Source organism: Idiotropiscis lumnitzeri, unplaced genomic scaffold, assembly GCF_059441095.1.
Source record: "Idiotropiscis lumnitzeri isolate Australia: NSW breed Sydney's pygmy pipehorse unplaced genomic scaffold, RoL_Ilum_1.0 HiC_scaffold_49, whole genome shotgun sequence".
Lineage (NCBI taxonomy): Eukaryota > Metazoa > Chordata > Actinopteri > Syngnathiformes > Syngnathidae > Idiotropiscis > Idiotropiscis lumnitzeri.
In genome coordinates, this window is record NW_028283587.1 from 1,481,126 (window position 1) to 1,495,909 (window position 14,784).

Genomic DNA, 14,784 nt, shown 5'->3' on the forward strand with positions numbered 1-14,784 from the left:
TCGAGAAGATGGATCATCTGAATCATTTTGCAGGAACTTTTGTTGCCACGGAGAATAATCACACTCTGCGGCACCGTAATAGCCACGCCCTTCGAAGGAAAGTCACAAAAATAGGGATAGAGTAAGATCAATGTCTTGAGTCTTTTCTAGCCAATTTTCAATCGGATTCGTTAAAAGGGCACCGTGCAGTACGTCAAAATGTAAAAAATTATATTGATTGGCGCAAGGTGTATAACAGAGTATAAACATATAGATGTCTTCAGGTACCGACTCTTTATGTACATGTGAAGTTTTGGATTTTTAGCAGCATGTGCAGGAGAGTTATTAAGAATTTTGTCCATTGCGGCGAAGGAAATTTTAAGTGAAAACTTTGAAGCCCCGCCCCCGTCATATAGTATTTCGGAAACAAAAGATTTTAGCCCCAATTTTAGCCCCAGTGTTTGTCCCAGGTCTTAAGATGCTACAGACAGAATTTTAAGGCAATCAGATGAAGCCTTTAGGATCAGGGTGCAAAAGAATGACCCCTGTAAACATGCAAAAAAGGGCAAATGTCGGACTTTCAAAAATTCATAACTCACTTCCTGTTCATATTAGACGTTTAAAATATTAAATTTCTCGCCATGCCCGATGAGACTGCCAAGTTTGGTGAGTTTTTGTGCATGTTTCGGGGTCAAAAATGCAATCGAACAATCGGAAAAATAATAATAATAATAATTTCTACAAAAACAACAGGGACTTCGCAGCGGTCGCTGCTCAGGCCCTAATAATAATAATAATAATAATAATAAAAGTAATAATATTTTCTACAAAAACAATAGGGACCTCGCAGCCGTCGCAGCTCGGGCCCTAATAACAATTTCTAGAAAAACAATAGGGACCTCGCAGCGGTCACTGCTCGGGCCCTAATAATAATAATAATAATAATTTCCACAAAAACAATGGGGACCTCGTAGCGGTCGCTGCTCGGGCCCTAATAATAATTTCTACAAAAACAATAGGGACCTCGCCGCGGTCGCGGCTCGGGCCCCAATTATAATTTCTACACAAAGTCCATTGTGGTGACCCGCCCCCTTTTAAGTAAATTCAAAATGGCCGACTTCCTGTAAAACCTAGCTCATTGCTCCAAGAGACTTTTTTGTAGGTCTTGGTCTTATACATACAGTGAACCCTCGCTACTTGGCGGTTCACCTTTCGCGGGTTCAGTGCTTCGCGGGTCTAAAAAATATTCGGGGGCATTGTAGTTTCGCCGAGCGGCACGACGGGGCGCTGGAGCGGTTAGACGGCCGGTGTGCGCCGAAGAAGAGCGTGGGCGAAGAGGAGAGTGGACGAAGAAGAGCACGTTCCCCCGGACACGATCGGTGGCGACGTTTCGCGCGGTTCGGACAGTACCAGAGCTCCGGCCGGCGTGCGTGGCAGTTAAGCCGTAGAGGAGAACCTTCCCCGGGCACGGGCGGTACCAAGCGGCCCCTAAGTTTAACCGAATGGAAGCTCCGGAGGAGGAGGGCATGCTCGCGTCACAGTAAGCCGAAGAGGAGCACCTTCCCCGGGCACGGGCGATTCCAAGCGGCCCCTAAGTTTAACCGAATGGAAGCTCCGGAGGAGGAGGGCATGCTCGCGTCACAGTAAGCCGAAGAGGAGCACCTTCCCCGGGCACGGGCGGTGCCAAGCGGCCCCTAAGTTTAACCGAATGGAAGCTCCGGGGGAGGAGGGCGGGTGTGTGTCACAGTTAAGCCGAATTGGAGCACCTCTTCCGCCCGGGCACGAGCGGAGCGCGAAGCTGTCAGTTATGAATGTATAAAAGAATAAATAAATAAATGAATAAAGAATGCCACCTTTCATTTCACAGGGCACACCGGACGGCGTACCAGCAGATAAAAGTCGGAGTAATTAAATAAATACAAAAAGAATGGCTGGGGAATAAAAAAATAATACGTTTTAATAATAATTTGGTTTTTTTGTTATAACATGAATTTCACTCTCTCTCTCCCCGTATATATATATATATATATATATATATATATATATATATATATATATATATATATATATATATATTTATATATTTATTATATATATTGTATATTTTTTTAAGCATTTTTGAAGGTGCGCCGCTACTTCGCGGATTTTCAGTTTTCGCGGGTGGTCTCTGTCCCCATTAACCGCGATTACCGAGGGTTCACTGTACTCCATAAAATTTACAAAAAGCGAGGTGAAACACTCAACCAGGGCTGCTTTTTTTAACATTTCTCGAGGGCCATGGCGAGCCATTTCAAAAAAGCTGCACAACTAACGTATAAAATATTGATAAATTTGCTCGGCCTGATGTGTGTGTAAAGTTTCACGAGTTGTCGTTCATATTTAGAACCTCATAATCAGCGTTGTTTTATTGCCGAACAGTGCAATGCCACTCCCACAACTTTACACGAAAAAGGACGAATTTCGTATTGTGACATCCTCATGGCCGAAACAGTCATCCGAGCATATATGAGGGCGGCCTTGTTGAGTTGCACGGAGAAAAACATCCAAGAAAATAACTTGTATTAGCTTTTACCAGTTGGTGGCGCTACTACTACGATGAAAAATAAGTTGGTAGATGTCTTCAGGGCTGAAGTATCCTCAAATGTGTACAACTTCGAGAAGATAGGATCATCTGAGTCATGTTGCCGGAGCTTTTGTTGCCACAGAGTACAATCTGACTTTTCAGCACCGTAATAGCCACGCCTTTTGCCAAAACGTCACAAAATTCGGCAGAGAGAAAGATCATTGTCTTGAGTCTTTTCTGACTAATTTTCAGTCGGATTTGTCAAAAGGGCACCGTGCAGGATGTGAAAATTAAAATAAAAACACATTTTTGATTCCACTTGGCGGCGCTGTGTGTATAACAAAATAATAACATTAAGATGTCTTCAGGTCGGGACGTTTTATTTACAGGTGAAGGTTTGGATTTTCAGGAGCATGTGCAGGGGAGTTATTAAGCATTCATTTATTTGTATTAGGTTCATTTTGTCTTCTTATTATTGATATTTGACTGATTCATTAAAAGCAGACAATTATGTTTTAGGTTAATTTTTTACCTGACATGTTTCGGCGAGTCTTTCGCCTTCTTCAGAGTGTCGCATGATGGTGTCTTGAGACCCGTCTTTATCAGCTGATGTTCCATGAGGGTGTGACTTACCTGTCAAAAAAATGAAAAATCAGAGCAGTAAAAGAACAAGCACAACATGAACATTACAAATCAGCAATCACTGACCACTGCAAAAGGGAAAACCACATCATGGACCGGGAGAAGGGCAGGGTCATCCGCACCGAAGAGAACAAACAACAGCGCTGGATCAGAGAGGCCATTGAGATCTGCAAGCGAGGCATAAAAACCATGAACAGAGACAAGGGAGCCTTCATCCTCTCTACCACCTAGAGCAGCATCTTGGCGGAGTGAACGGACAGCGGGGGGTGTGACTTGCCTTCATTCTTGTGACAGGTAAGTCACGCCCTCATGGAACATCAGCTGATAAAGACGGGTCACAAGACACCATCATGTGACACTCTGAAGAAGGCGAAAGACTTTCGTATTGTGACATCCTCAAGGCCTAAACACTCATCCGAGCAAATATAAGGTAGATTTTGTGAACCTGCCCGGAGAAAAACATCAACGAAAATAATTTGTATTTGTTTTAACCAGTTGGTGGCGCTACCACTGCGATCAAAAATAAGTTGGCAGCCGTCTTCAGGGCCTGAATATCCTCAAATGTGAAAAATTTCGAGAAGATGGATCATCTGAATCATTTTGCAGGAACTTTTGTTGCCACGGAGAATAATCAGACTCTGCGGCACCGCAATAGCCACGCCCTTCGAAGGAAAGTCACAAAAATAGGGATAGAGTAAGATCAATGTCTTGAGTCTTTTCTAGCCAATTTTCAATCGGATTCGTTAAAAGGGCACCGTGCAGTACGTCAAAATGTAAAAAATGTTATTGATTGGCGCAAGGTGTATAACAGAATATAAACATATAGATGTCTTCAGGTACCGACTCTTTATGTACATGTGAAGTTTTGGATTTTTAGCAGCATGTGCAGGAGAGTTATTAAGCATTTTGTCCATTGCGGCGAAGGAAATCTTAAGTGAAAACTTTGAAGCCCCGCCCCCGTCATATAGTATTTCGGAAACAAAAGATTTTAGCCCCAGTGTTTGTCCCAGGTCTTAAGATGCTACAGACAGAATTTTAAGGCAATCAGATGAAGCCTTTAGGATCAGGGTGCAAAAGAATGACCCCTGTAAACATGCAAAAAAGGGCAAAAGTCGGACTTTCAAAAATTCATAACTCACTTCCTGTTCATATTAGACGTTAAAATATCAAATTTCTCGCCATGCCCGATGAGACTGCCAAGTTTGGTGAGTTTTTGTGCATGTTTCGGGGTCAAAAATGCGATCGTACAATCGGAAAAATAATAATAATAATAATTTCTACAAAAACAACAGGGACTTCGCAGCGGTCGCTGCTCAGGCCCTAATAATACTAATAATAATAATAATAATAAAAGTAATAATATTTTCTACAAAAACAATAGGGACCTCGCAGCCGTCGCAGCTCGGGCCCTAATAACAATTTCTAGAAAAACAATAGGGACCTCGCAGCGGTCACTGCTCGGGCCCTAATAATAATAATAATAATAATTTCCACAAAAACAATGGGGACCTCGTAGCGGTCGCTGCTCGGGCCCTAATAATAATTTCTACATAAACAATAGGGACCTCGCCGCGGTCGCTGCTCGGGCCCCAATAATAATTTCTACACAAAGTCCATTGTGGTGACCCGCCCCTTTTAAGTAAATTCAAAATGGCCGACTTCCTGTAAAACCTAGCTCATTGCTCCAAGAGACTTTTTTGTAGGTCTTGGTCTTATACATACAGTGAACCCTCGCTACTTCGCGGTTCACCTTTCGCGGGTTCAGTGCTTCGCGGGTATAAAAAATATTCGGGGGCATTGTAGTTTCGCCGAGCGGCACGACGGGCGCTGGAGCGGTTAGACGGCCGGCGTGCGCCGAAGAAGAGCGTGGGCGAAGAAGAGAGTGGACGAAGAAGAGCACGTTCCCCCGGACACGATCGGTGGCGACGTTTCGCGCGGTTCGGACCGTACCAAGGCTCCGGCCGGCGTGCGTGGCAGTTAAGCCGTAGAGGAGCACCGTCCCCGGGCACGGGCGGTGCCAAGCGGCCCCTAAGTTTAACCGAATGGAAGCTCCGGAGGAGGAGGGCATGCTCGCGTCACAGTAAGCCGAAGAGGAGCACCTTCCCCAGGCACGGGCGGTTCCAAGCGGCCCCTAAGTTTAACCAAATGGAAGCTCCGGAGGAGGAGGGCATGCTCGCGTCACAGTAAGCCGAAGAGGAGCACCTTTGCCGGGCACGGGCGGTTCCAAGCGGCCCCTAAGTTTAACCGAATGGAAGCTCCGGAGGAGGCGGGCATGCTCGCGTCACAGTAAGCCGAAGAGGAGCACCTTCCCCGGGCACGGGCGGTGCCAAGCGGCCCCTAAGTTTAACCGAATGGAAGCTCCGGGGGAGGAGGGCGGGCGTGTGTCACAGTTAAGCCGAATTGGAACACCTGTTCCGCCCGGGCACGAACGGAGCGCGAAGCTGTCAGTTATGAATGAATAAATGAATAAATAAATAAATAAATAAATAAATAAAGAATGCCACCTTTCATTTCACAGGGCACACCGGACGGCGTACCAGCAGGTAAAAGTCGGAGTAATTAAATAAATACAAAAAGAATGGCTGGGGAATAAAAAAATAATACGTTTTAATAATAATTTGTTTTTTTTGTTATAACATGAATTTCACTCTCTCTCTCTCTCCTCGTATATATATATATATATATATATAAATATATATATATATATATATTTATATATTTATTATATATATTGTATTTTTTTTTAAGCATTTTTGAAGGTGCGCCGCTACTTCGCGGATTTTCGGTTTTTGCGGGTGGTCTCGGTCCCCATTATAATATAATAATAATAATATAATATTCCCTTTATTAGTCCCACAATGGGGAAATTTGAGATTCGAACCCAGGCCTCGTGGGGAGACTGGGTCCTGAACGCGGCGCCTTAGACCACTCGGCCATCCTGGCAGCCATAATAATACTAATATTCCCTTTATTAGTCCCACAATGGGGAAATTCGAGATTCGAACCCAGGCCTCCTGGGGAGACTGGGTCCTGAACGCGGCGCCTTAGACCACTCGGCCATCCTGGCAGCCAAAGAAATCATGCGAGGCACATCAGGTGGGGATCGAACCCGCGCCGATAATACGTGCTTGCACTGCAATTCTTGTCATTGACCATTCGACCATTTTAACATTAACCGCGATAACCGAGGGTTCACTGTACTCCATAAAATTTACAAAAAGCGAGGTGAAACACTCAACCAGGGCTGCTTTTTTGAACATTTCTCGAGGGCCATGGCGAGCCATTTCAAAAAAGCTGCACAACTAACGTATAAAATATTGATAAATTTGCTCTGCCTGATGTGTGTGTAAAGTTTCACGAGTTGTCGTTCATATTTAGAACCTCATAATCAGCGTTGTTTTATTGCCGAACAGTGCAATGCCACTCCCACAACTTTTCACGAAAAAGGACGAATTTCGTATTGTGACATCCTCATGGCCGAAACAGTCATCCGAGCATATATGAGGGCGACCTTGTTGAGTTGCACAGAGAAAAACATCCAAGAAAATAACTTGTATTAGCTTTTACCAGTTGGTGGCGCTACTACTACGATGAAAAATAAGTTGGTAGATGTCTTCAGGGCTGAAGTATCCTCAAATGTGTACAACTTCGAGAAGATAGGATCATCTGAGTCATGTTGCCGGAGCTTTTGTTGCCACAAAGTACAATCGGACTTTTCAGCACCGTAATAGCCACGCCTTTTGCCAAAACGTCACAAAATTCGGCAGAGTGTAAGATCATTGTCTTGAGTCTTTTCTGACTAATTTTCAGTCGGATTCGTCAAAAGGGCACCGTGCAGTACGTGAAAATTAAAATAAAAACACATTTTTTATTCCACTTGGCGGCGCTGTGTGTATAACAAAATAATAACATTAAGATGTCTTCAGGTCGGGACGTTTTATTTACAGGTGAAGGTTTGGATTTTTAGGAGCATGTGCAGGGGAGTTATTAAGCATTCATTTATTTGTATTAGGTTCATTTTGTCTTCTTATTATTGATATTTGACTGATTCATTAAAAGCAGACAATTATGTTTTAGGTTAATTTTTTACCTGACATGTTTCGGCGAGTCTTTCGCCTTCTTCAGAGTGTCGCATGATGGTGTCTTGAGACCCGTCTTTATCAGCTGATGTTCCATGAGGGTGTGACTTACCTGTCAAAAAAATGAAAAATCAGAGCAGTAAAAGAACAAGCACAACATGAAAATTACAAATCAGCAATCACTGACCACTGCAAAAGGGAAAACCACATCATGGACCGGGAGAAGGGCAGGGTCATCCGCACCGAAGAGAACAAACAACAGCGCTGGATCAGAGAGGCCATTGAGATCTGCAAGCGAGGCATAAAAACCATGAACAGAGACAAGTGAGCCTTCATCCTCTCTACCACCTGGAGCAGCATTTTGGCGGAGTGAACGGACAGCGGGGGGCGTGACTTGCCTTCATTCTTGTGACAGGTAAGTCACGCCCTCATGGAACATCAGCTGATAAAGACGGGCCACAAGACACCATCATGTGACACTCTGAAGAAGGCGAAAGACTTTCGTATTGTGACATCCTCAAGGCCTAAACACTCATCCGAGCAAATGTAAGGTAGATTTTGTTAACCTGCCCGGAGAAAAAAATCAACGAAAATAATTTGTATTTGTTTTAACCAGTTGGTGGCGCTAACACTGCGATCAAAAAGAAGTTGGCAGCCGTCTTCAGGGCCTGAATATCCTCAAATGTGAAAAATTTCGAGAAGATGGATCATCTGAATCATTTTGCAGGAACTTTTGTTGCCACGGAGAATAATCAGACTCTGCGGCACCGTAATAGCCACGCCCTTCGAAGGAAAGTCACAAAAATAGGGATAGAGTAAGATCAATGTCTTGAGTCTTTTCTAGCCAATTTTCAATCGGATTCGTTAAAAGGGCACCGTGCAGTACGTCAAAATGTAAAAAATGATATTGATTGGCGCAAGGTGTATAACAGAATATAAACATATAGATGTCTTCAGGTACCGACTCTTTATGTACATGTGAAGTTTTGGATTTTTAGCAGCATGTGCAGGAGAGTTATTAAGCATTTTGTCCATTGCGGCGAAGGAAATCTTAAGTGAAAACTTTGAAGCCCCGCCCCCGTCATATAGTATTTCGGAAACAAAAGATTTTAGCCCCAATTTTAGCCCCAGTGTTTGTCCCAGGTCTTAAGATGCTACAGACAGAATTTTAAGGCAATCAGATGAAGCCTTTAGGATCAGGGTGCAAAAGAATGACCCCTGTAAACATGCAAAAAAGGGCAAAAGTCGGACTTTCAAAAATTCATAACTCACTTCCTGTTCATATTAGACGTTAAAATATCAAATTTTTCGCCATGCCCGATGAGACTGCCAAGTTTGGTGAATTTTTGTGCATGTTTCGGGGGTCAAAAATGCAATCGAACAATCGGAAAAATAATAATAATAATAATTTCTATAAAAACAATAGGGACTTCGCAGCGGTCGCTGCTCAGGCCCTAATAATAATAATAATAATAATAAAAGTAATAATATTTTCTACAAAAACAATAGGGACCTCGCAGCCGTCGCAGCTCGGGCCCTAATAACAATTTCTAGAAAAACAATAGGGACCTCGCAGCGGTCACTGCTCGGGCCCTAATAATAATAATAATAATAATTTCCACAAAAACAATGGGGACCTCGTAGCGGTCGCTGCTCGGGCCCTAATAATAATTTCTACAAAAAAAATAGGGACCTCGCCGCGGTCGCTGCTCGGGCCCCAATAATAATTTCTACACAAAGTCCATTGTGGTGACCCGCCCCCTTTTAAGTAAATTCAAAATGGCCGACTTCCTGTAAAACCTGGCTCATTGCTCCAAGAGACTTTTTTGTAGGTCTTGGTCTTATACATACAGTGAACCCTCGCTACTTGGCGGTTCACCTTTCGCGGGTTCAGTGCTTCGCGGGTCTAAAAAATATTCGGGGGCATTGTAGTTTCGCCGAGCGGCACGACGGGGCGCTGGAGCGGTTAGACGGCCGGCGTGCGCCAAAGAAGAGCGTGGGGGAAGAGGAGAGTGGACGAAGAAGAGCACGTTCCCCCGGACACGATCGGTGGCGACGTTTCGCGCGGTTCGGACAGTACCAGAGCTCCGGCCGGCGTGCGTGGCAGTTAAGCCGTAGAGGAGCACCTTCCCCGGGCACGGGCGGTGCCAAGCGGCCCCTAAGTTTAACCGAATGGAAGCTCCGGAGGAGGAGGGCATGCTCGCGTCACAGTAAGCCGAAGAGGAGCACCTTCCCCGGGCACGGGCGGTTCCAAGCGGCCCCTAAGTTTAACCGAATGGAAGCTCCGGAGGAGGAGGGCATGCTCGCGTCACAGTAAGCCGAAGAGGAGCACCTTCCCCGGCCACGGGCGGTTCCAAGCGGCCCCTAAGTTTAACCGAATGGAAGCTCCGGAGGAGGAGGGCATGCTCGCGTCACAGTAAGCCGAAGAGGAGCACCTTCCCCGGGCACGGGCGTTGCCAAGCGGCCCCTAAGTTTAACCGAATGGAAGCTCCGGGGGAGGAGGGTGGGCGTGTGTCACAGTTAAGCCGAATTGGAGCACCTCTTCCGCCCGGGCACGAGCGGAGCGCGAAGCTGTCAGTTATGAATGAATAAATGAATAAATAAATAAATAAATAAAGAATGGCACCTTTCATTTCACAGGGCACACCAGACGGCGTACCAGCAGGTAAAAGTCTGAGTAATTAAATAAATACAAAAAGAATGGCTGGGGAATAAAAAAATAATACGTTTTAATAGTAATTTGGTTTTTTTGTTATAACATGAATTTCACTCTCTCTCTCTCTCCCCGTATATATATATATATATATATATATATATATATATATATATATTTATATATTTATTATATATATTGTATTTTTTTTTAAGCATTTTTGAAGGTGCGCCGCTACTTCGCGGATTTTCAGTTTTCGCGGGTGGTCTCGGTCCCCATTAACCGCGATAACCGAGGGTTCACTGTACTCCATAAAATTTACAAAAAGCGAGGTGAAACACTCAACCAGGGCTGTTTTTTTTAACATTTCTCGAGGGCCATGGCGAGCCATTTCAAAAAAGCTGCACAACTAACGTATAAAATATTGATAAATTTGCGCTGCCTGATGTGTGTGTAAAGTTTCACGAGTTGTCGTTCATATTTAGAACCTCATAATCAGCGTTGTTTTATTGCCGAACAGTGCAATGCCACTCCCACAACTTTTCATGAAAAAGGATGAATTTCGTATTGTGACATCCTCATGGCCGAAACAGTCATCCGAGCATATATGAGGGCGACCTTGTTGAGTTGCACGGAGAAAAACATCCAAAAAAATAACTTGTATTAGCTTTTACCAGTTGGTGGCGCTACTACTACGATGAAAAATAAGTTGGTGGATGTCTTCAGGGCTGAAGTATCCTCAAATGTGTACAACTTCGAGAAGATAGTATCATCTGAGTAATGTTGCCGGAGCTTTTGTTGCCACAGAGTACAATCGGACTTTTCAGCACCGTAATAGCCACGCCTTTTGCCAAAACGTCACAAAATTCGGCAGAGAGTAAGTGAGTCTTTTCTGACTAATTTTCAGTCGGATTCGTCAAAAGGGCACCGTGCAGTACGTGAAAATTAAAATAAAAACAAATTTTTGATTCCACTTGGCGGCACTGTGTGTATAACAAAATAATAACATTAAGATGTCTTCAGGTCGGGACGTTTTATTTACAGGTGAAGGTTTGGATTTTTAGGAGCATGTGCAGGGGAGTTATTAAGCATTCATTTATTTGTATTAGGTTCATTTTGTCTTCTTATTATTGATATTTGACTGATTCATTAAAAGCAGACAATTATGTTTTAGGTTAATTTTTTACCTGACATGTTTCGGCGAGTCTTTCGCCTTCTTCAGAGTGTCGCATGATGGTGTCTTGAGACCCGTCTTTATCAGCTGATGTTCCATGAGGGTGTGACTTACCTGTCAAAAAAATGAAAAATCAGAGCAGGAAAAGAACAAGCACAACATGAACATTACAAATCAGCAATCACTGACCACTGCAAAAGGGAAAACCACATCATGGACCGGGAGAAGGGCAGGGTCATCCGCACCGAAGAGAACAAACAACAGCGCTGGATCAGAGAGGCCATTGAGATCTGCAAGCGAGGCATAAAAACCATGAACAGAGACAAGGGAGCCTTCATCCTCTCTACCACCTAGAGCAGCATCTTGGCGGAGTGAACGGACAGCGGGGGGTGTGACTTGCCTTCATTCTTGTGACAGGTAAGTCACGCCCTCATGGAACATCAGCTGATAAAGACGGGTCACAAGACACCATCATGTGACACTCTGAAGAAGGCGAAAGACTTTCGTATTGTGACATCCTCAAGGCCTAAACACTCATCCGAGCAAATATAAGGTAGATTTTGTGAACCTGCCCGGAGAAAAACATCAACGAAAATAATTTGTATTTGTTTTAACCAGTTGGTGGCGCTACCACTGCGATCAAAAATAAGTTGGCAGCCGTCTTCAGGGCCTGAATATCCTCAAATGTGAAAAATTTCGAGAAGATGGATCATCTGAATCATTTTGCAGGAACTTTTGTTGCCACGGAGAATAATCAGACTCTGCGGCACCGCAATAGCCACGCCCTTCGAAGGAAAGTCACAAAAATAGGGATAGAGTAAGATCAATGTCTTGAGTCTTTTCTAGCCAATTTTCAATCGGATTCGTTAAAAGGGCACCGTGCAGTACGTCAAAATGTAAAAAATTATATTGATTGGCGCAAGGTGTATAACAGAATATAAACATATAGATGTCTTCAGGTACCGACTCTTTATGTACATGTGAAGTTTTGGATTTTTAGCAGCATGTGCAGGAGAGTTATTAAGCATTTTGTCCACTGCGGCGAAGGAAATCTTAAGTGAAAACTTTGAAGCCCCGCCCCCGTCATATAGTATTTCGGAAACAAAAGATTTTAGCCCCAGTGTTTGTCCCAGGTCTTAAGATGCTACAGACAGAATTTTAAGGCAATCAGATGAAGCCTTTAGGATCAGGGTGCAAAAGAATGACCCCTGTAAACATGCAAAAAAGGGCAAAAGTCGGACTTTCAAAAATTCATAACTCACTTCCTGTTCATATTAGACGTTTAAAATATCAAATTTCTCGCTATGCCCGATGAGACTGCCAAGTTTGGTGAGTTTTTGTGCATGTTTCGGGGGTCAAAAATGCGATCGTACAATCGGAAAAATAATAATAATAATAATTTCTACAAAAACAACAGGGACTTCGCAGCGGTCGCTGCTCAGGCCCTAATAATAATAATAATAATAATAAAAGTAATAATATTTTCTACAAAAACAATAGGGACCTCGCAGCCGTCGCAGCTCGGGCCCTAATAACAATTTCTAGAAAAACAATAGGGACCTCGCAGCGGTCACTGCTCGGGCCCTAATAATAATAATAATAATAATTTCCACAAAAACAATGGGGACCTCGTAGCGGTCGCTGCTCGGGCCCTAATAATAATTTCTACATAAACAATAGGAACCTCGCCGCGGTCGCTGCTCGGGCCCCAATAATAATTTCTACACAAAGTCCATTGTGGTGACCCGCCCCTTTTAAGTAAATTCAAAATGGCCGACTTCCTGTAAAACCTAGCTCATTGCTCCAAGAGACTTTTTTGTAGGTCTTGGTCTTATACATACAGTGAACCCTCGCTACTTCGCGGTTCACCTTTCGCGGGTTCAGTGCTTCGCGGGTATAAAAAATATTCGGGGGCATTGTAGTTTCGCCGAGCGGCACGACGGGGCGCTGGAGCGGTTAGACGGCCGGCGTGCGCCGAAGAAGAGCGTGGGCGAAGAGGAGAGTGGACGAAGAAGAGCACGTTCCCCCGGACACGATCGGTGGCGACGTTTTGCGCGGTTCGGACCGTACCAGGGCTCCGGCCGGCGTGCGTGGCAGTTAAGCCGTAGAGGAGCACCGTCCCCGGGCACGGGCGGTGCCAAGCGGCCCCTAAGTTTAACCGAATGGAAGCTCCGGAGGAGGAGGGCATGCTCGCGTCACAGTAAGCCGAAGAGGAGCACCTTCCCCGGGCACGGGCGGTTCCAAGCGGCCCCTAAGTTTAACCAAATGGAAGCTCCGGAGGAGGAGGGCATGCTCGCGTCACAGTAAGCCGAAGAGGAGCACCTTTGCCGGGCACGGGCGGTTCCAAGCGGCCCCTAAGTTTAACCGAATGGAAGCTCCGGAGGAGGCGGGCATGCTCGCGTCACAGTAAGCCGAAGAGGAGCACCTTTCCCGGGCACGGGCGGTGCCAAGCGGCCCCTAAGTTTAACCGAATGGAAGCTCCGGGGGAGGAGGGCGGGCGTGTGTCACAGTTAAGCCGAATTGGAACACCTCTTCCGCCCGGGCACGAACGGAGCGCGAAGCTGTCAGTTATGAATGAATAAATGAATAAATAAATAAATAATTAAAGAATGCCACCTTTCATTTCACAGGGAACACCGGACGGCGTACCAGCAGGTAAAAGTCGGATTAATTAAATAAATACAAAAAGAATGGCTGGGGAATAAAAAAATAATACGTTTTAATAATAATTTGTTTTTTTTGTTATAACATGAATTTCACTCTCTCTCTCTCTCTCTCTCTCTCTCCCCGTATATATATATATATATATATATATATATATATATATATATATATATATATATATTTATTATATATATTGTATTTTCTTTTAAGCATTTTTGAAGGTGCGCCGCTACTTCGCGGATTTTCAGTTTCCGCGGGTGGTCTCGGTCCCCATTAACCGCGATAACCGAGGGTTCACTGTACTCCATAAAATTTACAAAAAGCGAGGTGAAACACTCAACCAGGGCTGCTTTTTTGAATATTTCTCGAGGGCCATGGCGAGCCATTTCAAAAAAGCTGCACAACTAACGTATAAAATATTGATAAATTTGCTCTGCCTGATGTGTGTGTCAAGTTTCACGAGTTGTCGTTCATATTTAGAACCTCATAATCAGCGTTGTTTTATTGCCAGACAGTGCAATGCCACTCCCACAACTTTTCACGAAAAAGGATGAATTTCGTATTGTGACATCCTCATGGCCGAAACAGTCCTCCGAGCATATATGAGGGCGACCTTGTTGAGTTGCACGGAGAAAAACATCCAAGAAAATAACTTGTATTAGCTTTTACCAGTTGGTGGCGCTACTACTACGATGAAAAATAAGTTGGTAGATGTCTTCAGGGCTGAAGTATCCTCAAATGTGTACAACTTCGAGAAGATAGGATCATCTGCGTCATGTTGGCGGAGCTTTTGTTGCCACAAAGTACAATCGGACTTTTCAGCACCGTAATAGCCACGCCTTTTGCCAAAACGTCACAAAACTCGGCAGAGAGTAAGATCATTGTCTTGAGTCTTTTCTGACTAATTTTCAGTCGGATTCGTCAAAAGGGCACGGTGCAGTACGTGAAAATTAAAATAAAAACAAATTTTTGATTCCACTTGGCGGCGCTGTGTGTATAACAAAATAATAACATTAAGATGTCTTCAGGT